The 27,923-nt window shown below is 38.3% G+C and overlaps 1 long non-coding RNA gene and 1 other non-coding gene across 2 annotated transcripts; both read right to left on the reverse strand.

Annotated features, from left to right (window-relative positions):
• Positions 1 to 13,196: 13,196 nt before the first annotated feature.
• Positions 13,197 to 26,706, reverse strand: LOC145584967 (uncharacterized). The gene is made up of 3 exons (XR_014100471.1): positions 26,474 to 26,706; positions 24,932 to 25,002; positions 13,197 to 13,405 (listed from the first exon to the last, which is right to left on the reverse strand). It is a non-coding gene; the product is annotated as an uncharacterized LOC145584967 (long non-coding RNA).
• LOC145587128 (small nucleolar RNA R71) lies at positions 16,177 to 16,283 on the reverse strand. Its single transcript, XR_014101158.1, has one exon. It is a non-coding gene; the product is annotated as a small nucleolar RNA R71 (small nucleolar RNA).
• Positions 26,707 to 27,923: the final 1,217 nt, after the last annotated feature.

The following is a 27,923-nucleotide window of genomic DNA, read 5'->3' on the forward strand; positions in this document are numbered from 1 at the left end:
GGAATGGGGATCAACAAGTAATCATGACAATTGTAGCAACTCGGGAACAACATGCAAATCAAAGGTTGCGAAGACTAATGGTAAGAGCAATCAAAAGAGCTCAACAAGCTATCTCCTAGAGGTCTAACTAGCGCTAACTACGATAGACTCTAACTAGGAATGTCACTAACCGAACTCAATCGACAATTGTGAGCTACAAATCAATGGTCCGTATCAATGTAGACTCACAATGCAATCTAGCATAATTCTCAAGGCCTAATTGAATTTCACACATGCACAATTTCCATTAATCACTTTAATCTCAACAATTAATAAACACAATTCCCAAATTAAGCACAATCAATCAATCATCCAAGTTTCACCCAATCTCTAGCCAAACAACTACTCTAACATCATCATCTAATCAACTAACAACTATGGAAATCAAGAATCAACAAAATATCAAGAACAACTACACTAATCAAGCATCAAACATCAAAATCAATCCAAACAAACATGAATATTAAACAAAGCAATAAAATGAGATAGAGTTAGAAATGCTCATTGATAATAGAGAAGATCTTCAACACAATTGTCACCATTGAATCTTCAATCTCTCAATCACCATTGAAATTCCTCACTTTCTCTCTCTAAATCGACTCCTAAACTAACCTTAAAACTAAAGAGAGAAGCTCTCAACTAGGCTAATATTATGATCAAAGATTATCTCTAATTTCCCCTCCTTGCTTCTAAAAATCGGGTTACAAGGTATAAATAGGAGGCGCGAAACGAAGCCAAGCAAAAACAGGGACCCGGAGCGGCGCGCCCACGCGGGCTGGTGGTGCGCCAGCGCGGCAGGGCTGCGCGCCCGCGCCTGTGTGTTACGCGCACGCGCTCCTCTGGGTTTCTTCGGTTCTTCTCGAGGCTTCGTGCGTTCACCAAGGGACTTCGAGCGAGCGCACCAAGGATGGCAGATCCAAAGGAGCTTGACGGTGGGTTCAACACCACTCCTTCATGAGAGCGCGGCTTGAGAGCGCAAGAGCTAGAACTTGGAGAATCCACTTCCTTGCATCTTGAGCTTTCCTATTGCCATGAGCTTATTCCAAAAACATCTTCCACCTTAGTAATCCATCCATATCAAGACCCGAACCTCGTACAATAACTACAACCATGAAAAGAGAGCAAATAAAGGAGAAAAGACTAGAAAAACCATCAAAATGCACAAAACCACAAAATAAGAGAGAAAAGGTAACAAAGAGCTAAAGCATAAAACTAAGCATTTATTAGGAAGGAAAGCTATGAAAAGAAGGTAAAATAACCTAAATACTCATCAAATGGGTGCCATTTATGACACCCATCAGCTCCCTGAACGGAGATCAGAAGACGTCTAAAGAATGCTATCTCTCAGACGTCAAACCCGCGGCCGCAGCAGACGGATAGGAAAAGGAGCCAATAGACCTTGATAATATCAAGGATGATGATCCGGCCCCACCAGCCGCAAAGAAAAGAAAGACAGATTAGCTGGGTGGTGGTCAAGAAAGAAAAGCAATAGTAATGCTGATTGGGGAACGTTCAGAGACCTTCATCCCCAGCCGGCTGGTGAGCACATTGATATTCCTCTGGAAGACATCCGTCCAGAGTGAACTGTTAAGGTGGGGACGGTTGCTTTTGCGAAGATGGGTGCCGACTTGCACCATCAGCTGAAAGAATTCAAGGACATCTTTGCCTTTGAAGTGGAAGAGATGGTACACATCAGCCCGGATCTTGCTGTCCACAAACTCGCCGTGGATCCAAAAAATAAGCCTTTTCGGCAAAAGAAAAGAAATCATGGTTAGGAGAGAAGTCAGGCGGCAGCTGCCGAAGTTAAAAAGCTGTTAGACGCTGGGTTCATTCGGCCATGTAATTCCCCTGACTGGGTTTCGAATGTTATGCTTGTAAAGAAGCCAAATGGTACCTGGCGCATGTGTGTTGATTACACTGACTTGAATAGAGCATGTCCGAAGGATAGTTATCCAATTCCAAAAATTGACAGTCTGGTCGACTCTACGACCGGACATGCCTTGATGAGCTTTATGGACGCCTACTCAGGCTTTCATTAGATTCCCCTGTGGAAAAAGGATTAAGAAAAGACGACATTCGTCACTGATCAGGGGTTATTCTGCTACACCGTAATGCCGTTTGGCTTGAAAAATGCGCCTGCTACTTTCTAAAGAATGATTAATACAATCTTCATTAACCAAATTGGGAAGAATGTAGAGGCGTACATCGATGACATGATAGTCAAATCCAAGCAGCGGGCGGATCACTTTGCTGACCTCTGAGAAACATTTACCACACTCAGGCGGCACAAGGTCATGCTCAATCCCAAGAAGTGTGTCTTTAGTGTTGAGTCTGGGAAGTTTCTCGGATTCCTGATTGACAGAGGGGGATAAAGGCCAACCCTGAAAAAATACAGGCGGTCATTGACATGAAGTCACCCTGCACTGTCAAGGAAGTATAGAAATTAACAGGTTGCCTGGCGGCCCTAAGGAGATTCCTCAGCCTGTCAGGTGACAAGTGCCTTTACTTCTTCCAAGCAATCAGGAAAAAGGCTATGTTTGAATGGAGGGATGATGCTGAGGCGGCCTTCTAAAAATTAAAGCAACATTTGCACTCTTTGCCAAGGCTGGTAAGCCCTCTGCCCAAAGAGATGCTCTACATGTACCTGGCTGTCTCAGATCATGCTCTCAGTGCCGTTCTCCTTGCTGAAAGAGACGACACCCAGGTCCTGGTCTATTTCATTAGTCATGTTCTCAGAAATGCAGAGCTTCGGTAACCCATGGTTGAAAAATTTGGCCTTGCCCTTTATTTGCTGTCAAGAAGTTGAAACCCTATTTCTTGACACATCCGGTAGTGATCTACACTGATCAACTGATCAAGCGGCCGATGACAACCCTGGAATCATTAGGCTGAATGCTCAAATGGGCTATTGAATTACAAGGTCTGAAAATTTCTTATGAACCAAGGAAGGCAATAAAGGGTCAGGCATTCGCCGACTTTATTGTCGAAATGACAAGGCCGGCTGCGCCGGATAACACTAATCGGGTTTGGAAAGTGTATGTGGACGGGAGCTCCACTATGAACGGCTGTGGTGTAGGGGTTATATATCAATCTCCTGAGGGAGATAAGTACGAGCATGCACTACGGTTCAAGTTCTAGGCCTCAAATAATGAGGCAGAATATGAAGCCCTGCTAGTCGGCATCCGCATGTACAAGGCGGTAGGGGCAACTAAGATTGACTCTTGCTCTGACTCTCAGTTAGTCATTAGCCAATACCATGGTGACCATGAAGCCACCCATCCGACTATGATCAAATATTTACAGGCAGTCAAAGCTGAGGCCGAGACACTTGAAGAATTCAATCTAAGTCAAGTGCTTCGGTCCGAAAACAACCAGGCGGATGCTCTGTCTAAGCTGGCATCATCCGCCTCATGTGATACACCTCGGTCAGTGTTATGGGATGTAATGGAAAAACGAAGCATTGAAGAAGATCCCATTGGAGTACTTGACCGAACCTCTACCTGAATGGATAACATCCGGGCATATCTGCTAGATCGCGCGCTGTTGGATTGAGCTCTAGAAGCAACCGCACTGAAAAAGCATGCGGCCAATTTTGAAATTCGCAATGGAGAACCTTTTAAGAAAGGGTTCCTACAACCCCTCTTGAAATGCATCACCCCCGAAAAGGGGCAGGAAATTCTGGAAGATTTGCATGCGGGCTTTTGTGCCTTACATATAGGCGGCAGGTTTCTAGCCGAAAGGGCCAGACGGCAGGGCTACTTCTGGCCCACCCTTGAGAAAGACGCCATGATGTTGGTGAAAAAATGTGATAAATGCCAAAAATTCGGCAAGCTTATACACCGTCCGACCACAGATCTGACGGCTATTCATAACCCAGTTCCATTCGCCAAGTGGGGCATGGACATCCTGGGCCATATACTCCTGCATCAAGCGGACGGCGGTATATCTTTGTTGCCCTGGATTATTTCACCAAGTGGGTAGAGGCAGAGGCGGTTAAAAACATCAAGACTAAGGAAGTCATCTCCTTCATCTGGAAGAATATCATCACCCGGTTCGGGGTGCCTATGTCTATGGTTTTTGACAACGTTCCTCAATTTGAGATGCCTCATCTCAAGACATGGTTGGGAGATCTAGGGATCTCACATTGTTTTGCATCAGTCGGCCGACCCCAAGCAAACGACTAGGTTGAAGCCTTCAACAAGTTAATCTCAGACGACATAAAAAAGAAGATTGAAAGAGCTGGCGGCCTATGGGCGGATAAACTACCACACGTCCTATGGGCCATCAGAACAACAGCGAAAGGGGCAACTGGAGAGACCCTATTTCTCCTGGTGTACGGTGCAGAAGTCGTCTTGCCCATTGAACACTATGATCCAACTCTTCGAATCATGCTATATGACGAAGAGGCAAATTGGGAGGCCATGCGGTTAGCATTGGAATCGCTTCCAGAGCGCAGGGGCAATGCCGCCTTGCGCCATGCGATCTACTGTCTGAGAATGACTAGAGCTTACAACAAGAGAGTGCACAAGCGGCCCTTAAAGGTTAGGGACTTTATGTTACGGAAAATGGAGGCAGTCGGTAGGGTGAATGAGCAAGGGAAGCTAACCCCAAATTTGGAAGGACCCTACCGAATTTATGAAGAAGTAAGAGGCGACACCTACTGTTTGGAAACACCAGACGGCAGGCAGCTACCCAGACCCTGGAATGTAGATAACTTGAAAAAGTACTACTTCTGAAACTTTGTAATTTTTTTTTTCAACTCATTAATGAGAAACCTGCCTTCTTTCCAAATAAAGTTTATTTATTCAAGGGCACCGCCTGCACAATGTGCAGACGGACCAAACTCAACATTTTTTATGGCATTAAAGGGTACCGCTTGCACAATGTGCAGACGACCTGAATGCTTAAATTCGTGTGAACCGCCTGCATAATGTGCAGACAGCCTGAACTCACTTAGCATCTTGAAAAATGCATCAGTATGGACCGCCTGCACCATAAGCAGTCGGCCTGAATGTTTATGTTTAATGACACCACCTGCACAATGTGCAGACGGCCTGATCTACCTACCATTTGTAAGCTAAGTGTCAAAAACTTAGCGGCTAACTATTCTTCTTCAAAAGAGGCCGAAAGCCGGATATGTTTTATAAATAAAAACCGTCTGCTCCAACATGAGTACGGCCGTCTGCTCTAACATGAGTACGATAACCGGCGACGTCCATTCGGGTGAATTCGTCGAAGAGAGCATCTCCCATTCGGGTGGTACATTGCTCTATAAATAAAAAAACAGTAGGTGAAGATTACACCCCTTAACGATCCAGGAGATCGTCAACTCCAAAAGGTCTTGAACCAAATAGGGTTCGGGGATGAAGGTACAAATCCAACCTAAAAGAGATTGAACCTGCCTTAATAATAGGCCTCTACTTTATTCTTCTCGTATTCATGTGCGCTTTCTGACTAACATGCAATCAACAGATTAACTCTAAACCTGTTTATCTATGTTGGTTGAACTTAATGCACAAATAAACTATTATTGGTGATCACTTGAATTATAATCATATTAGCCTAAACAAGATTATTAATTATCTTATTAAGCGTGATTACAAGTACAAATTCCCTTTAAACATGCATAAAAGGCGTGATCAAGCAATAACAATAAATAAGCATCAAGCAACATAATAATCATCATTATAATCATAACAATTATAATCATGTTAATAATAAAGCTTAAATATAACAGCAAGATCCTAGGCATGATACTAACAAGATTAATAACAAATCCTAGCATATCACTAAGCAATAAAGATCAAAGCTTTAGCCCTAACATGATACTAACATGCTATTAGGAAAGAAAATAGGAAGCATCCTAGAAATCATAATTGATATAAGCAAATCACCCTAAATATCATACTAAGGAAAGCATCCTAACATGATACTAGGAACCAAAATAACAATCTTAACATGATTTCTATATCATAAGATCAATTAAACAATTAAAGTACTTACTTGGATGCCTCGTACCTCTTTCTAATAACAAAATACACGCATTAGTAACTTCAAGGAAAATATAAAATAAAACAATTAAACTAAATAATTAAAATAGAGATTTGGGACCAAACCCTTAGAAATTATAACCTTTCACGTCTAGGACGAAGACAACTTCGAACTTGACTAGGTGTGTCTAGTGCTAATGTATGAGGAATTGTGTAAGAGGGAAGGTTTAGAAAAAGAATAGAGAGAAGGAAAGCTTCTAGCTTTAGAGAGAGAAAGATGATTGTTGTAGATGATTGAAAAAAGGGGAGATATGACCTCTATTTATAGGAAAAAAGAGAGTCGAAGAATAAGAAAATAATCCGAATTCGAATCGAAATAAAACTCGTCGGTCAGCAGTTTTTGCGAATTTTGTTTTTATCATAACTTTTGATTCAGAAGTCCAAATCAGTCATATAATATGTCGTTGGAAAGCTCTTGAAGTCTAATTTCCAACCCAATTGAAATTAGATTAAAATATTTTGTAGATAAAACGATATGGCCGAAATAGTGGGACGGTGTCAGTTTTGGATAGAGTTTCGTATTTCTTTCATATCTTTTTTGTTATAGATCGGAATTAATATTATAATATATCATTGGAAAGATAATTTCAAGATCTATCCAACCATATAAGATTTGGATAAAAATTATGAGGCGCGAAAACAATATCTGACTGTCTTTGAACATCTTTAAATTCGAATAGAATTAGGACTTAAAAAAAGGAAAGTTTTTAAAAAAGGAAAGTTTTTATTCAATTTCAAACTTTATGATTTTATCTTTTCAAAAAGGATAATTAAGATCTTTTAGAATCTTATGGAAGCTTCTAATTAATCCTAATTAGTTTAGGAATAGGATTTAACCCTTGGACCCTCCACATGATCCTTGGGTCGTAGGTAAAATCCATTTTGGGCCCAGTTTAGTATTTTGGCCATAACTTCCTCATTATTCATCGGAATTGGGCTTATAATTTATCGTTGGAAAGGTATTTTCAAGCCCCATCCAACTACACTATTATTGGACCCTTATCATGGACCAAACTAAACTAGAATGTATGTTTTCATAAAATAGGGTGAGAAAAGAAATATTTTCAAAAACAGAAAGAAGAGATATTTTAATAAAAACATCCTCATCACTAGACTTTTCACACTTTCACTTTGTTCGATAATCAAATGACGTGAAAGGTATTCATCACTGGGTTTGGTCTTTGGGGAGACACAAATGGGTGTCTACAATCACTCAATATGAAATATCACAAATAAAGTATCACAAGTATCTTACCCCACAGAGAAGTGCCAAGATGGCGTCGAGGTTAAGGGTGCCGACTCCTCTCACGGACGCCTTGTCCATCTGAAGAACAGTTGGCGTCTGAGGGATCTATGCACAATCAAACACTTTGTAAATAAGTTGGCCAAAAGATCTGGTACCCTTTGAGGTACTAGGTGCCTTTTTACTTTATCCAGTAACCTGGGGTAAAAGAATATAGTGATTATACCTTCCTCCTCCTCCTCCCTGATGGCCTTGTTTCCGCCTTCTGCTGAGCCGACAAAAGTTTCGAGTGGCTTGCCACTCTTCGATACCCTTTGGGCATCCGTCTTTAGGGGTGTCCTATTGGGGGTGGAGCCGTCATGAGCCTTCCTAGGCTTATGGGCAACGTGTTTCCTAGACTTGCCAAAAACGCCTACATCACCACCCGACCTCTTTTGAAGCTTAGGGTCTGGCTGTTTGGAGGGAGAGGTTTTGGACGATCTGCCCTGCACAGAATACGCCAGTTAGCAGGCATGCGGCATCAAGAAATCTCAACTCAAGTTTAGTAGGAAAGTTCCTCACCTTGGGAGCCCCGCCCGAAGGCTGTTCCTCGTTGGTCCGTTTGCCTAAGATGGACAAACATTAATAAGCTGCAGAGTGTGTAGCCGGTTTCTTGGTGGCTGAGAGTTTTTCCATGGCAATATTTGCACCAAGAGAACAAGAGTTAGAAACAAGCAAGTAAAATCAAGTTGAAGCGAAGTAATAAAAACCAAACGGCCTACAACCTCTCGGCCTCTCTGAACTAAGATCGCAAGCGGCCAAGTACGTCTCGTCAAATAGCCACTCATGACGAGGAATGTAGCTTTGGGGGGTGACCTCCTTCTCCCCCGTCCTTTCATTGGTCCGGAAGGTCACAGTAAACAGACCACGGTCAAATATTTGCTCATGTGCCAGCCTTGGGACAGGCGGTAGGGCCTTCTTCCCAGCAAGAAGAGGAGGGTTCTGGTTCCACCGGTTGTACTTCTTATTGTTCAGGCGGTCAGGGGAGGAGACTATGTAGAATTTCTTCCTCCACTCCTTCCATTAGGACTCCTTCCCCACATCCATCATGTAACCCTTATGGCTAGTAAAGGTAAACCATCCGAGAAGTTCTCAAAGGGGAGTCCTCAAATGAGCATTCGACACTCCTAGTTCTAGATTCAGCTGTCGCGGGTGACCGGATGATCGCTAACCTAGGCCGTGTTGGGTGCGTTTGGGAAACCATTTTCGAAAAAGAAAAACAAAGATAAATAAGAAATGATCAGACGGTTACCTTACTAACTGAAGGTAGGAAGAGCCGCTTGGAAAGTCTGGTCGTCTGCTTACAGGCGGACTGGTTACCGAGCGTCGGATGCTTTCACAAAAGAAGACAAAGTTCTCAAAGTCAAAGATTCAAAAGATTCTCTATGAAATTCACGCAAACGTGTGAATGTAGGGGGGGGTCAACCCCTATTTATAGAAATGGTGAAAAGTGTAGGGTAAAAACCCTAGATTCTACCTATGGTAAACAGTAAAAATGCTGAGCCAATGCCTGGATGACACCTTTCACAGGCGCCACATGGCATGCCACGTGACCCCTGTGAGGGGCAAATGATTTGGGTATTTCTACCCCGCCACTTGGCATAATGTGAGCGTGCCACGTGTCACTTGGGAAGGCCACCAAATGGACCTCTTAAGGGACGACACGTGTCAAGCAGATATCCCTTCAAGAATTGGCAGCCTTCAAGGCCCAATTCCCGAGGTAGCCGCAAAACGGCGCAGCCCAAATCCCTTGTTCATCAAACCCTAGGGTATGGCACACTTTTCTAGGACCCTATAAAAAGGGAGATTCCCCCATTGATTGGGGCACATCCTAATCATTACATCATTTATTACTCTCGGAAATAGAGAGCACCTGATCTCGGAATCCGAGAAGATATTTACTTTCCGCACGTCTTACTCCGAATCCATACTAACTTAACCTTCGGAGGCGGGCCTCCGAACATCCGGAGTTCCATGGTTTTGCAGGTACAGGTGGTTTCGTTGGATCCAGTCTTCGAGTTGTAACTCTCTTAGAGGACACAAAAACCCTCGAAACATAACTCATACAATTAAACATGCGCAAATCTAATTGCATAGCATCATAACAATCAATAGGAAATTAACCCAAAACATTAACAATCAATAATAATAAATTATCCCTTCATATTAATCATGGATCCCCACAACCCTAGTATTAAACTACTCACACATAATTAAATCTAAACTGAAAGAAATTAAATCAAGTATAATTAAAATAATAATAATAAAACTAAAACAAAGCAATAATAAAAATAACGAAACAAACTAAAGACAATAAAACAGAAATGAAAAAAACGTAGTACTAAAAATTACAGAAGACAAAAGCATAAGACGGAGTAAAAGTGTGATAATGAAAAAGCATGAAAAATCAAAGCAGGAAAAACGTAAACGAAATTCTTCATTAAAACTCAAAAGCAAAGACTAAGACTAAGTTAATAACTAAAAGATTAAAGAAAGCAAAACTAAAAACTAAAACTAAAACTAAAACTAACCCCCCGTAATACTACTACTACAGTACTACTCCTTTTATAAAGAAAAAGGAATCCTATCCTAACTAAAACTCTTATCTTATTACTCCTAACTAAAGTCTAATACTAACTCCCTCTCTACTTATGAAGGCAACAATATCACGCCAGCAACAAGGTAGAAATACGTGCGCCCGACGACCGATCGGGCCCGGTCACCATAGCAGCGAGTTGGGCCTTTTTGGCTTCGTTTGTTTTCGGCCCAAATCTTCTCCATATTCAAGTATTAGACTACCAACACAATAAGTATTCTAAATGAACCGAACCCTTAATCACCGAACCAAATTTAATTAGCTCGACATTGGGCTTTAAATATATGGTCATAAAATATGATTCGACTGCAATGTTTTCGTAGTGGTTTAATAATCTCTGGAATCATCATAAATCTGCAATTTCCTATAAAATAATACCAACTCTATAAAAACACTAGAAAACGTATATTAGTAATAAAAATAGCTCCTCAAAGCTCAAATAAGCATAAATATGACCGTGGGATGGGGAATAAAAATACATATAAAATAGACTCATCATTCCTCCCTCACGCCGGCAACACCACCGGCACCACCACCATCGGCGGCAACAGCATCGTCGACAGCTGCCAGCCAGTCGTCTGTCCCTATCTCCCCTCTCTCTCTCTCCTCTTACGGTTTGTGTATTATATAAAAAAAAAACTCTTTCTATTCCTAAAATTAATTATATTGATTTGTTGTTTTAAAGACATGATTTTTATTATGTTTTGGTATTGATTTTGGGATTTTGATGTTGTTAAATTATTAATATAAATTTCAAATTTTTATTTAATTAACAACCCCAAATTATGAACCTAGAAATTGGAGATTTTGTATAATTGGTTAGGGTTTGATGCTAGGTTGTTGTTATTGTTTAATTCATGGTCTAAACATGTTTTTGATGAGTTTAAAGCCCTCAATTTAATGTTGGGATTTAATTATACACACTACTCTTTAATTATTGAGTTAGGGTTTGATGATCCATAAAAAGGAAAAAAAGGTTTTAATGATTTAAATATGATTTCTTACTCTAAAAGTGATGTTTTATATTAATTAAGTATGCTGGAATTTTATTTAAGTAATAAAAACTAGTCTTTTTGAAAGGATTTAAAGTACCCACTTAAAGAAAAGGTTTTATGGCTTTTATGTCATTAAATTGGATTGATTACTAAGGTTTAAAAAGTATTATAGTTGCTGAAAATTTGTGAGAATAGTGGATTAATTAAAGTTATGTATTTTTTTATTTGTAGGAAGCTTCAAGCTAGGTGATTTCTAGCGAGTGTGGTCGATTTTAGGCAATATTCAAGGTGCGTATGTGCACAAGAATATTTGTGTATGTGTGCGTAGTATCATGTTAGGATTGTGGATTATTTTTTTTAGTGATGAATTAGTAGCATGTTTGGTTGATTATATGCTTGGAATTGATGTTGGATGAACATGAATTATTATGCAAGCATGTGAATATGATATTTGAAGCATGATACAAGTTGAATATATGTGAATCATGGAAGTATGTTTTATTTTCAAGTATCAAGGAAGCATAAATTAATAAGTAAGGCTTATGTATGTTTAAAAGAGCTATAATAGAATTATTGAACATGATTCATGAAATTTATTCTCACCCATTTATTATTGGTGTTCAGTCAAGGAAGTTAGTTTATTTAATTGCTCACTCAAGTAAGTTGAGATCGAGTCAAAGAAGTTGTTAGTGCATTTTATGCACTAAGGTAGTAATCGTGCAATTTTGTGCACAAAATTAAGCAAGAAATCTTAATTAAAATAAATAGTATGTGCCCACTAATTAATTCAAGAATGAATTGGAAGTATGTGTTGATTGTTATTATGTTTATTCTTGATTGATTGGTTGGAGTCATCACAAGTTAAATTGGTAAATCACGTAAAGTGTAAGAGGATACACACCAAAACTCTTTGAACGTATACATCTTGAGTATGAACACATGGGGGGAGTTATGTGACTTTATATTTGATCATAGCTTATACAGGGGTACAGGACGCTGTACTTTCTTTTATTATTAATGCGTTGTAATTCCGTCACCAAATTGTGGCATAGTAGGTGCCAGTTGGGGGTGGCACCCTGATTGGAAGCTCTATTTTAAATGGACTATTTTTAAGAAAGGAAACCTGTTCGATGCGTAATTCAAAGCTATTATTTAATAATTAATATTGTTAATTATGAGTCAAAGGTAAGTTGACTTGTGATGTATGACAAACATGTTTTATTTATTTATTTATTGCCTACTGCTAGGATATTCATGTTAGTGTGATTATTCTTATTGGTGCATTATGCATATGTACTCAGTTTTTGCTGATTTGTACTTTGTTGTTTGTGTTTGGCTTTTCTTTGTATTGGCCCTTCTATGACCCACTTTTATATGGCGAGTAGTGAAGTTGAAATAAAGAGAAGTACAAGTAGAAAGAGCATATCAAGCATGATGGGATTGAGCGAAGAGGGTTATATGTTTAATTGTTATTATTTATTATATTGGATTATTTATGTAATTGTTGACACTAACATTAATTATTGTTTTGATATTTTGGTTTGGTTTTTAAGGGCCTTTAATGGTTTCAATTTATTGGTTTAATGTAAGTTGGTTTTAAAGTTAGAGTTTGATTTTATTAAACTTTATTTTATTTGAGTTTTAAAAGTTAGTCTTCCGATGTGTGACTTTGATAATAGCCTTAGCCGTTATCACGATGGCGGTAATACTTTGGATATTTTCTAAAAATGAGTTTTATTTGGAGCAAGAAGGTATTTTAAAGGAAGGGAATTCGGGGTATCACACCAGCTCTGTATTATTTTGGTATGTCTTGAAATAAATATGTGCCTTGTTATTCAGAAATGGCCACATCTATAGAAACTGAATCAGTGGTTTGATTTGGTAACTAAATTAGCTGTTCACATTTTAATCTATATGTGTATAGTTAGTCAGTCACCTAAATTGACTTGATTATTAATGGCAGCTAAAAAGCTATTATTATACTTTTATTCATCAATGTGGGGTTTTATTTCACTTTGGTGGGTTGTTTTTCAGCTATATTTTGATGTACATTGTAATATCCCGAAAATTCCCTTATTTTAAAATAATCTTTTTACTCTAACTAACTATTTTAAGGAAATACCCAAAATATTATCACAACCGTGATAATGGCTAAGGCTATTTTTCAAAGTCACACGACAGAAGTCTAAAATAAAAACCAATTTTTAAAATAAAACTCGAGTTCATAACCTCAAAACAAAATAGAAATAATTAAATCACAAATTGGAACCAATTCAAACATGACCATTTTTTAAATCCAACTTAAAATAAACACATCAAGATTAGTCCATAATAAACAACTAAAACATAAAACTACGAAAGCATAAAAAGTAATTCTCGGCACTCATTCCCGTCATGCTCTTCATGCTTTAAGTACCTGCCACTTCCCCTTTATTTCAACCCTCTACTCACCATATAAATGAGTCATAATAGGGCCAACCAAAGGAAGCCAAACACAAACACAAAATTACGAATCAGCAAAAGCCGAGTACATATGCACCACACTAACATGAATATCCTATCAATAAGAATATTAATAAAACATGCTTGCCATACAATCACAGTCAATTTACCTTTAACTCATAACTAGCAATATTAATTATTAATTAATAGCTTTAGGTTACGCATCAAATGGGTTTCCTTTCTTAAAAATATAGCCCATTAAAAGGGAGCTTCTAATTAGGGAGTTACCCCAATTAGCACCTACTATGTCACACCTTGGTGATGGAATTCCAGCGCATAAATAATAATAAAAGAAAGTATAGCGTTTTGTACCCCTATAGAAGCTATGCTCAAATATAAAGTCACATAACTCCCCCCATATGTTCATACTCAAGGTATATACGTTCCAAGAGTTTTGGTGCATATCCTCTTACACTTTACGTGATTTATCAATTTAACATGTATAGACTCCAACCAATTAATCAAGAATAAACATAATGATAATCAACACATTCTTCCAATTAATTCTTGAATTAATTAGTGAACACATACTATTAATTTTAATTAAGGTTCCTTGCTTAGTTTTTGATATGTCTATTTTATATAGTATTTTATCCCCGTTCCTTGGTTATAATTGGTAGTGTTTTTGGCTCTTTAGAGCCACTTTTATTACTAATTTGTGTTTTCTAGTGTTTTCGTAGTTTTGGTTGAGTTTTGTAGGGATTTGCACTTTTGGAGCATTTTCCCGGGATTTTATGGAGCGACTATGAGCGTTGGAGGAGGACGACCAATTTTCGTAGCCCAGGGCCGGTTAGAGTCATCAAACCTGGGATTAAGGGCTCAACATATGAGATACCGAGGCATTTGGATCGAGTATTTAAGACGCAAAGAGGAAATCCGGATTGGGCCGAAGAATCGGAGCCCAATCAAAGTCCAAGATAGCCCAAGTGGCCTTGCCCGGCCAAGTATGGTCCCGCCTGAAGGCGCGCCCGGCCGAGCGGGGCGGAAGAAGAACGAAGCATTGCTTCGCCCGAGCTCACGCCCGGCTGGGCGCGAGAAAAGTCTCATGATAGCAAAAAGGCGGGCCCGATCGGGCGGTGTGGCGCCCGACCGAGCGCGTGTCCTTGATAGAGATTTAGAGCGTCGTTAGTTGTTTTAGTTTAGGATTAACTTGCTGAATATAAAATATGATTTCGTTAAGCAAGTTTAGTATCTTTTTTTATCTCTTTTATTCTCTTTTTACCTCTTCTCCTAGATTTTCTCTCTTTACTTAGTTTTATTTTCTCTCTCTACAACTTTATACTTTGTTCTTGATTCAACTCATTATTTATGTTAACTTTGGTAACGATTTCTTCTTCATTAATTTTAGTAATTTTATTTCTTTTATTCATCATGTCTTCTTTAATTGCTTTGTTTAGTTTAGATTTAATTATGTGTGAGTAGTTTTCTTTCTAGGGTTTGTGAGGATCCATAAATAATATGAAGGGGTAATTTATTGTTGATTGATTGTCAATGCTTGATTAATTTCCTATTGATTGATTTAATGCTATGCAACCAGATTTGCGCAGATATTTTATGTATGAGTTTAGCAATATTGATTCGAGATTCGAGAGATGAGAATTGATATTTAGGCTTAGTTTCAATAGGCAGGTTAATTTATAAATGGTTAAGTCGAGATTTGAGAGATGAGATTTAATACCTATAGATTAATTCTGTGATTGTAATACGTAGCGAAAGCCCTTTATGATCTGATTAATTGATGCATTGATGATTGATTATTATGTTTTACCCTGGAATGTTATTTATTGGTGAACCTATGCCCTAGGCTTTTAATCCTTGATTTTCTCTTTACCCTTAATCTTTGTAGTTTAGTTTCCCTTCGATAATAATAATTTGTTACTTAATAATTTAGATTGTTTTAATTAATTAGGAATAGAAAGACCATTTTTCTTGTGGATTCGACCCTACTTCCCTATCTATATTTAGTTAGTGGTTTCAGGTAATACTTTTGATTGGGTGATACGACTTTAGCCTGTCAAAATTTGGCGCCGTTACCGGGGAGACGGTTTTATTTTTATTTCTGATTGTTTTCTTTAGTCTAGATTATTTCCTCTTGTCTCAGAGAACATCAGTTCTTTGGGACAAGTCTCATATTTGCTTTTTAGTTCTTTGTTTATGCCCAGGTGTTCCACATCAGGTTATATTCCATTCGATCCTGAGATCGAGCGCTCTTTCCATAGACAAAAGAATCTTTACAGGCAAATCCTGGCGGGTTCTGGGGATAACGATAATCACAGAGACCCTCCAACTAATTCTAGTGATTTAGAAGTTCCTTCAGATTCAGAATCAGAGATGACAGCACCTAAGAAGCTCAGCGATGATTCGCAGCCATCCCTGACGGATTTTCCACACCTTACTCCTACCCCGGCTCTTGATGGAGTGCAATTCGAGATTAAACCCCAATTTATCACGATGATAGAAAGGAAGCAATTCAGTGGAGCTAAGGGTGAAGACCCAAATCTTCATATTGCAGACTACTGTCAATATTGCAATACCATCAGGCAAGCGGGAGTCACACAGGACCAAATCAGGGAGATTCTTTTTCCTTTTTCTTTATGTGGAAAAGCTAAATTATGGTATAATGGATTGAATAGAGCTACACTTGGTATAACTAACTGGGAGACTCTTGTTTTGAATTTCTATAATAAATATTACCCTGCAGAGAGGACAGCTTTGCTAAGAAGCGCAATTCAGAACTTTGCCCAAGAGCCAAATGAAACTTTATATGAGGCTTGGGAAAGATTCAAGGATTTGCAGAGGGAGTGCCCCCACCATAATTTAGCGCAGTGGCAGTTGATCCAAGCCTTCTATAATGGGATTGGAAATTCATCTAGAACAATATTAGATTCTACAGTTAGTGGGAGGTTTATGAACCTTAATGTTGATGATGCAGGTCAAGTTATCGAAGATATGACAATCCACAATTCCCAATATGGGAATCCTAGAGGCTTTGCTAACAAGGAGAAACATAATGTTGACTCTGTATCCTTTTTGCAAGCTTAATTAACCTCTATTTTTCAGAAATTAGATAATCTTAGCACTACAAATACAACTAATGTTTCTGCAATTAATAATAATTCTAATGAGGCTTTCTGTGAAAATTGTGGAATTGTAGGTCATTGGGAACAAGATTGCAGGAGTTCCGTGGAGCAAGTCAATGCCTTTCAAGCTTATAGGCAGAATGACCTATACTCCAACACCTACAATCTTGAGTTCCGAAACCATCCATATCTTTCTTACCGGAGCACCAATGTTCAAAACCCGCCACCTCCAAAACAATCACAAGCACCACAACAACCACAGCAGAAATATTACCATCCCAATGTTGGCCAGAAGAACCAATCACAACAACCTTCCTCATCTTCCGACCCTGCTTTGACAGAAATTAGAGCGATGTTAGCTAGTATGCAAAAGCACATGGAGAGTAGAGATGCTCAAATTGATTCGATCATAGCCCATAATAAAATTGTAGACAATCAAATTGCGCAGATTTCCTCTACTCTACAAGCCCGTCAATAGGGAGCCCTACCATCGCAGCCAACCAGGCCTACAGGTCAAGCCTTTGCAATTACTCTGAGGAGTGGTTCACACTATGATGGGCCACCTATGCCCGGAGATGATGAACTTGTTTTAATGAATAATGCTAATCTTGATTCTGTTAAACTAAATAATGTTGCTAATAGCCCTACAGGGCTCAAGAGTAGTACTAATATTTCTGATAATACATTGCAGGGTACAACTCCAGGGAAGGTAGCAGCTCCAGATAAGAGCAGTAATGCTCCAAAGCCAGTTATCAAACTTCCATTCCCCAATCAACATTTAAAAACAAATTTGGATAAGCAGTTTGGTAAGTTTCTGGAGATGGTTAAAGATTTGCAGGTAATGGTTCCTTTTACAGAACTAATTACACAAATTCCTGCATATGCTAAATTCATGAAGGAAATATTTACTAGAAAAAGGTCTATTAGTGAGGTAGAGACAGTCGCTTTTACTGCAGAATGTAGTGCCGTACTACAAAATAAATCTCCACCTAAACTGAAAGATCCGGGTAGTTTTTCCATCCCTTGTTATATTGGAAATCTAATGATTGATAATGCATTATGTGATTTGGGTGCTAGCATTAGTGTCATGCCATTCCCTGTGTGTTCCAAGATAAATATGGGTAAATTAAAAGCTACTAATATTACTGTACAAATGGCCGACCGTTCTTTTAAATACCCCTTAGGTGTTTTAGAGGATGTTCCTGTTAGAGTAGGTAAATTTTATATACCTGTTGATTTTGTTGTTCTTGATATGGCTGAGGATTTGCAAACTCCAATTATTTTGGGTAGACCATTCCTTAACACTGCAGGAGCAATTATAGATGTAAAATGTGGTAAACTGACACTATCAGTAGGGGACGATAAAATTATTTTTAATTTGAATAACACCCCTAAAAGCCCCATGACTGAGGAGAAGTGCTTTAGTGTTAATGTGGTTGATAATTGTTCTAATAAGCCCCAAGCTCTTGCTAAAGATCCCTTGGAGGCGGTATCTTGTGTTGCATCCTCTACAGACGGAATAGAAAAATGGCAAAAAGAAGTTGATGCAATAGAAAGAGCCCTTTACTGTGTGGGTCTTGGCTTTGAAGATGAGAAGGTGGAGACAAATATGTAAGTTGCTAAAACTGAGCCTATAGTGAGAGTTCCACCAGATCGAGTTGCAATCGCTCAATCTAATGACAACTTGAGGCAACCAACGGTCAAAAAGGGGTCTCTCGTGAGTAGTAGCGAAAAACCACCAGTTCACACCAAGGAGGATCCACTCGATAAAGTGAATTGGCGTCCCACAGGACATGTCAAGAAGTTGTGTTGTGGTCTAAAAACCGCTCGACCGGGTGAGAAATCACCCGACCAGGCGGTAGGCCAAGGGTCCTAACTTCTCATCTCGTGGTAAGAGGGTCGTGCAGGACCTAGATAAACCAACACTTTGTGGGAGGCAACCCGTTTTTTCTTGCTTTTTAGTCTAGCTTTCTTTCTTTCTTTTTCTTGTGAGAGGAGAGATGAGGAAGTTTAATGAGTTTATTGAGTTTTTTGTACAGGTTTGAAGAAAAAGAGTTAGCCAATTTTGGAGAAAAGAGAAGTAGATACTCGTACAAATAGTGCTGTAGCGCGCCCGACCGGGCGCGAGAGCTACGTAGAAAATCCCCATTTCCCGCCCGACCAGGCAAAAGCGCGCCCACTGGGCGCGAGATTTGACGAGTACATAACTATTTTCTCACCCGATCGGGCGAGGCGCGCCTGACCGGGTGCGAGAGTTGAAGAAAAATTTGGGATTAAATCGCCCGATTAGGCGAAGCTCCGCCCTATCGGGCGTGAGAGTGATGCTTTTTGAAAAAGTTGCATTGCCCGACCGGGTAAAGGGACGCCCAACCGGGCGCGAGAAGAGGATCGTTTTAATCTTCAGATTGCCCAACCGGGCTCGAGCCCATCCGTCCCTTTTTCTCTTCTTCTTTCTTCTTTCTTCTTCTTCTTCCTCCTCCTTTCTTTTCCCATCTTTTTCTATTTCCTCCATTATTTCTCTCTCTAAAAACTCAATTTCCTCTACCTTCTCTCTAAGATTTCTCCTCCATTTCTCACCTAAATTCAAATATAATTACATATTCTTACTCCTCTCTTCATCCTCTTCAATTATATACCAAAATTTCCCAATTCAAATAAAAAATTTTCATACCCATTTTTACCGAATGGCATCAAAGAGGGCAAGATCAATTCTCGGGGGAAGTTCGAGTTCGAGCCAACAATATGATCCGGAGTTGCAGCTTCCACAGTGGCCAACCATCCGAATCACTACTCCAACACAAAAGGAACGGCTCGAAAAGCTTTATGAGCGTGAGGTAATCCCTTCACGGTGGTTACACCGCCCTAGTCTCGAGTCTTTAGGCTTATTTGATTATGTTAGACGATTCATGAACGATATAGGAATGAGAAAATTTGTTGATATGCACTATCCTACGTATCGTGAATTGACATGTGAATTTCTTTCCTCTTTGAATGTTGTAAATAGTAAAAATGGGCCGAATTTGTTTTTTAGGTTGAACAATAGGAATATTAGTTTAAATTATGTTGAATTCTGTAAATTATTTGATTTGGAATTTGAATTACCTCACCATTGGCATGCTGAATATAAAATGGGTGATGTTTATCGTGTTTTAACTGGTTTGCCGGCCCCTAGCGTCCAACATGCTAGTGCTCGACCTATCCATCACCCCATTCCTAAATTATGGCAAAGATTTTCGGGTGTCTGCTTTTTAGGTAGGAACGAACCACATAACGCCCAAACTAACAAACTAGCTGTAATTGGCAATTATGTGTTTGGGTATGGTAAACTGAACATGGGTAGATATATTATTCACCACCTTAGCAGACATGCCACGGCTAGTAACACGGCTACTACCCTTATTAGGTTCGGAGGCCTAGTTACTAGGATAGCAGTAAAGAAAGCCGGGTTTGTTGAGAGTAGGCCCCACGGTCTCACTAACTATGGGCCGGACACTTATATGAACCTTAGGCACCTCGAGGACTTGGGTTGGGTGAGATTGGATGGCCAACGAATCCCCCACTGGTGTGAGCAACCCTTGCCTATCTTTTCCCTGCCTAACCCCGACTTGACCGCCTTTCCCCCTGGGCAAGATTCTTACACATATGACATGCTAGTTGCCCACGCCCAGGGGCAAGCACAGCTAGTTCCACCACCTCAGCCTGAGACCGTGGTGGTACCATCACCATCACATATGCCGCACATGCCCCCACCTCATCCTAGGACTGACTCTGAGATAGTTTGGGACCTACAGAGTATAGGTCAGGCCATAGGACGTATAGAGCATTCACAGGGTGACCTTAGGAGGATGGTTGGCTCCCTCGACCAGCGATTAGGGTACCTTGAGAGGAACCAGGGTAGAGCGCTGTATCCCATGTACGATGATTATGCTCGTCGGGGTAATATTCCCGACGATGCAATGTACCCTGATTGGTTTCAGCCCCCACCCCAGGGATATGATAGAGATCCCACCGCCCGTGGTATTTATACTGACTATTCATCTTTCCACGGGTATGGCTAGGACATACCTTTTGGGGGATCGACTGGGGGGGGGGTTTCACCCTAACTATTTTGGTGGTAGCTTTTTTGGTGTAGATGGTGCAGGTGGCAGTGGTGGAGGATTCGGCTCCATGGATGAGGATGATGAGGATTAGCCATGATGGGCTAGTTCCCGAGCCAATGAGGACATTGTCTGATCTTGGCTTGGGGGAGATTTTTGGATTTGGTATCTTTCTTTTTCTTTTTCTCTTTCTTTTATTTTTGGTGTGTTTTAATTTAGATTTATTGCTTTTTAGTTTAGTTTTATTAAGTTGAAAAATAAAAAATCCAAAAATACGTTCCAATGAATTGTAAATCATGCTTCCCTATGCCCCATACTTGAAAATTGTTTTGATTCTTGGTATATGATGATGAGCATTGTGGATAGGTTAGCCATGATTTGAAGTTTGATTGCTTAGATGCCTTAACATGCCTCAATTTTGCCCAACTACTTGTGAATATATTGCTTGACTAGTTAATTTGGTTAAGAATGTGTGTTAGTTCCTGCTATGTCAATGAAGTTGAGTATTGATTTTTAACTTTGAGTAGTGTTTGTATGACTCATTATTATGCACATTGAGGAGGACGAAGGCATTTGTTCTTTTAGGTGACCTTCAGCTGATTGTAGATACATTTGTTCCCTTCTTGCTACCCATGTTGTTGCTTGTGCCCTTTTTATTGTTTATTTAGCTATATTACAAGCCTATTTAAGCTCCATTGGTTACTACTCCCAAGCTTAGCTTGGGGGAGCTAATAGTTAGTGAAGTGAGGGAGTTGTAATGTGCACTTAATTTGCACAATGTGGGTGGATATGTGGAGTTATTTGTTCTTATTTGTTGATTGAAAAAAAAATAGAAAAATTGTTGTTCAAGGTTGAAAAAATTCCAAAGTGAACTTCAAAAGAAAAAAAAGAAGAGAAAAAGAAAAAAAAAGGTTTAATGTTCAAATGTTCTAATTGAAGGTTGATCAAAAGAAGAAAAAAAATAAGATGATGAGTTTCAATGAAAAATTCAAGTGTGGAAGTTAAAGTTTGTTACTCACTCAATTTTACATTTTTGTACTTTTGTGAGTGAAATTGTAAGTGTTGGGATTTGTTTGATATGATTGGAGTTGTTTGGTGAATTTTTGGTGGAGTTGAGTTGTGTTGGAGATGATCGGTCATTATTTATTTTTGACCATGGTTTTATTAGGATATGGCTCCCTTATGCATGGCTTTACTCTCACATTTTCCCAAATTTATCCTACTTTTACCCTAGCCTTACATTACAAGCTTTAAAGACCTTCCGACCTTTGTGCTTAGAGTTATGTGAATGTGAAATTAGTTGCTTATCAATGCAAAGAATGACTTGACATATTTCGAGTCGACTATTTAGGTTGAGTGTATGTTTTCTTAAACACACGAGTGTTGTGAGTTTGGGAGGGCATTGTTCACATTAAAGGGGTTGGGATGGAGAGCGATCGAGAACATCTTTTACTCGCCACATAAATGAGAGTTGAGTGTGTGAGCACTAGTCTTGAATTCTATATGCTCTTGTGGTTTGCTCTATTTGACAATTGTTGGGGAGGATGAGTGATTGGATGGATGGGATTGGTTGATGTTGATGCATGCTTGTCGGATTTACCTTGAATTGGTTGTTCTTGATTTTGACTAATTGGGGTGAGGCATGTTTTATTTATTCATTGATGAGATCTTTGCTTAGGGATAAGCAAAGGTTTGGCTTGGGGGAGTTTGATATGTCTATTTTATATAGTATTTTACACCCGTTCCTTGGTTATAATTGGTAGTGTTTTTGGCTCTTTAGAGTTTCATTACTAATTTGTGTTTTCTAGCATTTCATAGTTTTGGTTGAGTTTTGTACGGATTTGCACTTTTGGAGCATTTTCACGGGATTTTATGGAGCGACTACGAGCGTTGGAGGGGCAAGACCAGTTTTCGTAGCCCAGGGCCGGTTAGAGTCATCAAACTGGTGATTAAGGGCTCAACATATGAAATACCGAGGCATTTGGACTAAGTATTCAAGACCCAAAGAGGAAATCTGGATTGGGCCGAAGAATCGGAGCCCAATCGAAGTCCAAGATAGCCCAAGTGGCCTTGCCCAGCCAAGTATGGTCCTGCCCGAAGGCGCGCCCGGCCGGGCGGGGCGGAAGAAGAACGAAGCATTGCTTTGCCCGAGCTCGCGCCCGGCCGGGCGCGAGAAAAGTCTCATGATAGTAAAAGGGGGGCCCGATCGGGCGGTGTGGTGCCCGACCAGGCGCGTGTCCTCGATAGAGATTTAGAGCATCGTTAGTTGTTTTAGTTTAGGATTAACTTGCTGAATATAAAATACGATTTCGTTAAGCAAGTTTAGTATCTTTTTTTATCTCTTTTATTCTCTTTTTACCTCTTCTCCTAGATTTTCTCTCTCTACGTAGTTTTATTTTCTCTCTCTACAACTTTATACTTTGTTCTTGATTCAACTCATTATTTACGTTAACTTTGGTAATGATTTCTACTTCATTAATTTCAGTAATTTTATTTCTTTTATTCATCATGTCTTCTTTAATTGCTTTGTTTAGTTTAGATTTAATTATGTGTGAGTAGTTTTCTTTCTAGGGTTTGTGGGGATCCATAAATAATATGAAGGGGTAATTTATTGTTGATTGATTGTCAATGCTTGATTAATTTCCTATTGATTGATTTAATGCTATGCAACCAGATTTGCGCAGATCTTTTATGTATGAGTTTAGCAATATTGATTCGAGATTCGAGATTCGAGAGATGAGAATTGATATTTAGGCTTAGTTTCAATAGGCATGTTAATTTATAAATGGTTAAGTCGAGATTCGAGAGATGAGATTTAATACCGGTAGATTAATTTTGTGATTGTAATATGTAGAGAAAGCCCTTTATGATCTGATTAATTGATGCATTGATGATTGATTATTATGTTTTACCTTAGAATGTTATTTATTGGTGAACCTATGCCCTAGGCTTTTAATCCTTGTTTTCCTCTTTACCCTTAATCTTCGTAGTTTAGTTTCCCTTCGATAATAATAATTTGTTACTTAATAATTTAGATTGCTTTAATTAATTAGGAATAGAAAGACCAGTTTTCCTGTGGATTCGACCCTACTTCCCTATCTATATTTAGTTAGTGGTTTTAGGTAATACTTTTGATTGGGTGATACGACTTTAGCCTGTCAGTTTTGTGCACAAAATTGCACGATTACTACCTTGGTGCATAGAATGCACTGATAAACTCCTTGACTTGATCTCAACTTACTTGAGTGAGCAATTAAATAACCTAACTTTGTTGACTCAACACCAATAATAAATGGTGAGATTAAAATTCATGATTCATGTTCAATAATTCTAATTATAGCTCTTTTAAACATACATAAGCCTTGCTTATTAATTTCATGCTTCCTTGATACTCAAAAATAAAACATACTTCCATGATTCACATATATTCAACTTGTATCATGCTTTAAATATAATATTCACATGCTTGCATAATAATTCATGTTCATCCAACATCAATTCCAAGCATATAATCAACCAAACATGCTACTAATTCATCACTTCAATCACAATTCACAATTCTAGCATGATACTACGCATACACAAATATTTTTCTGCACATACGTACCTTAAATAATGCCTAAACTCGGCCACACTTACTAGAAATCTCTAATTAATAAACCTGACAGCTTTTTTGTCTTCTCCAAATGGACTACTTTAAGAACAAATCAAAGTGGAAATTCCTAGAAAGTAACATTGTAACAACCTTCTCAATTAGATTATCATGCACAACCTTAAAAGAGATTAAATTGGCATGTACACAAATTATTTCCAAAGATTTACCATTTCTTTAGATTCTAGAAGACTTACTTGAATCTAAGATATAGGCAAAACAAATACACCTTATTGATTTAGTTAGATCTATAGATAATTTTGCATTGATCTTGGCTTATACGTATCAAGACTTATAAACTTTCTCAAGTTTTAAGTATGAGAAAGCTATAAAAAAAGAAATAAGTAAATTCAATCTCCAAGTACATTCTCTGTACACTATAACTCTGTGTCGCCGGAATTCACCAGAAACAGAATCGGGAACGTGAAACACATACAAGTAATAAAGAGCTGAACTTTTTCTTTTATATATTGTGACTAAAATAGGTAAGCGTCACACTGTGACTTTTATATCAGGGCATTCGTTGACTCATTGTAGCTCCTTATTGTTTAAGTAGTACACATCATCCTTACTTTATATGAATATGAATTTAGAAATATATACTACTAACGAAACCAAGTAAATATATGTAGTGATACCTGGTTAGGAAGTAGGAAAAAAATTTAAGTCCTGTCTTGACTCCCGGGTAAGTGATCATACCAGCAGAAACCTGCTATTTATAATCCTATTTCAGTTAGCTAGAAAATGAAATGGCAGAATTAGCAGAGAGCTAAGAACTTGCCACCAAGTTTAGCAAAAGCAGATTGTAAGCAAACTCTATGTAAGAACGTGCCAATATTGAATCTGAGCACACTACTAATCAACGGAGTAGTTATAAAAGCTAAGATCTTCAATTAGATTAAACCAGACCACACTCGTCTAAGATCCTTTTGTGAGACAACTACAAGTTTCCACTAAGAAAGCACAATATATATCAGTATGATACTAATGGCAAATTTAGCAATATATATAAAAAATTGTCAGGAGATAAAATTTCATTAGGAAGATAAACTAGATACCAATATGTAGTAGTTAATTGCTATATAATCAGAAGTGAAATTCATTATCACACCCAATAGAAACAACATGTACTGAAATGGGTGTTTAGCACTCAAAATATTAAACTATAATTTGATCTGAGTTTTTACATCTATGGAGGGTGTATCTAATTCCTCATTCAGGTTTTAGCTTTTGCCAATATTATAAACTTGTAAACTCGAGCACCTAACATTTTGTATTATTTCCATCCAAAAACCAACTCATTAGTACAAAACCAAGAAATAACAACCAACAAAACTCTCATAGATTAGTACTAAATCAAGTGGCACAACCAACAAAACCCCTGATGACATATTTCCAAGAAAACCAAGAACAATATAAAGTAGGCAATCATATTATATCATATAAACCAAAACTAATTAATCATCAAGCTGTCACATTTTAATCAAGAAGTATATAATTTCCCAGATAAAAATCGGTTTAAACTATGAATACATATAACTAACCATCAGAAGCATAAGTAATTGGTAATAGACTAAACCCTTAACTGGATCACAGTATTTGCTGTTGCAACCTCATAGATTTACTCTGTTTAACTTAATTTTTTGGGGGAAAATTAGAGTTAGTTTGTCTAACTACTATCAAAATGATGGAATTGACATGTTAAAAAAAAGAGAGGTGTAGAGAAGATTAACCTCAAGCCAATAGTATAGTATAATTCATACTTAATCAGTTAATCTCTACTTGGTTCACTATTTTTGAATTGAGTCCTGAAATCCAAACTAAAGAGAACATAGAAGAGAGTTTGATTTGAAGAATCTCTCTCTCATTTTCGTGAACAGCATGACCCCAATCGCACTGAACTCTGTAGCACAAAATTAAACCAAATAATTTATATACATAACGAAACCTTGAAATCTCTATTGTTCATCAATTGAACCCATAGTCTGACCATAATTTTCTAGCATTATTGAAAAAGAAAAACATTAAAAATAAACCACAAACCCAATTCCAAATTAAAAAAAAAGGACAAAAAAAATCGAAAAAGAAAATGTACATATTATCGGCACAGAGATGATGGATGAAATCGATTACAATTAGACAAAGATCTGAATTTGAACCTTAATTTCAAATTGATTTACCTCATTTCGAAATAGAATTAGAGAGGGCGACGATCTGAGTTTGAAACTGATGAAATACTCTTCGAAATCGATTCAAAGAGGGGCGAAAATTTAGAATCATAATCCATATATGTAAAGAGGGGAAAAAATATAAAATCATAATCCATATATGTAAGTTCGAAATCGCCTCAAAGAGAGACAAAGATTTGAGTTTGAAGGATTACGAATGAAGGGGAGAACAAAAGTTAGGGTTCATAACTGAGTAGTAAGGAGTTTGTATTTGGATTTCCATAAATTATGCAATATATAGTGGGTTTCGCATTCACGTGTGGGGCACATGCTACAATTTCTCGACGCTTTTGTATGTCGAAAAATAATTTCGACTCTAAAAAGTGTCGACAAAATACGCATAGTATAAATTTTAGCTGACGCTCCTTCCCTAGCGTCAAGGGCCCAGCGTCGATAAAACACTCTTTTTGTAGTAGTGAGTACTCATCACTATGTTTGGTTTTTTGGGGAGACACAATCACGTGTCTACGGTAACATATTGCTTTGTACATATCATGACACATATAATGAACTCTTTTGCAGAAGCATAAGGTACACTATCCATACGACTCAACTCTACTAGCTTTTGAAGGCACTGAGTTTTACTGAGCGTAATACCATGAAACATGGGAAGACATCCTCTTTTTAGAGTCATGCTTCATGAACTTGTCAAGAACCTTATCAACATAAGTCTCTTGATTCAGCCCAATCATTCTTCAAGATTCATTTCGTGGATCTTGATTCCCAATATGCACTTAACATCTCCTAAGTCTTTCATGTAGAAACAACTTTTTAACCATTACTTCACTGATTCAAGCATTGATTTGTAATTTCATATGAACTGTATGTCATTTACATACAAGACTAAGAAGACCAATTGCTCTAACTAATTTTCTTGTCTCTACAAGATTCTTTTTTCGTTCTTTGAGGAAATCAAACTGTTTGATTGCTTAATCAAAACAATTGTTCCAACTCCTTGATGCAAAACTTCAATCCATTAAATGAATTTCTGAAGTTTGCAAAACTTTCTTGGATTTCTGGATTTCTTGATTTCAAAACCCTTAGGTTGTATCATATACATATCCTCCATTAAGAACATTTCAAGAAGGTAATTTTGATATCCAATGCTAAACTTCGTAATCGAAAAATTTCAGCAATCACTAGAAGAATCCGAATAGGCTTACGCAACTAATAGGTTTGACCCCATTTGTAAGACTATCATGGACTAACACATCTTTACAGACATGGAGTCCATTCTGGATTTCATGGCCTTAAGCCATTTCCTGAGTTGGTACTTACCAAAGCTTGCTTGTACGGTATGGCTTCTAAATATTCCAATAGGAAAATTTTAGAATCCACCTTTTTCTCAGAATTTCAACAAACTGTTTGTTTTGATCCTAAGCAACCTACAATAGGTATAAGC

Source organism: Chenopodium album, chromosome 16 (genome assembly GCF_948465745.1).
Source record: "Chenopodium album chromosome 16, dcCheAlbu1.1, whole genome shotgun sequence".
Classification (NCBI taxonomy): domain Eukaryota; kingdom Viridiplantae; phylum Streptophyta; class Magnoliopsida; order Caryophyllales; family Amaranthaceae; genus Chenopodium; species Chenopodium album.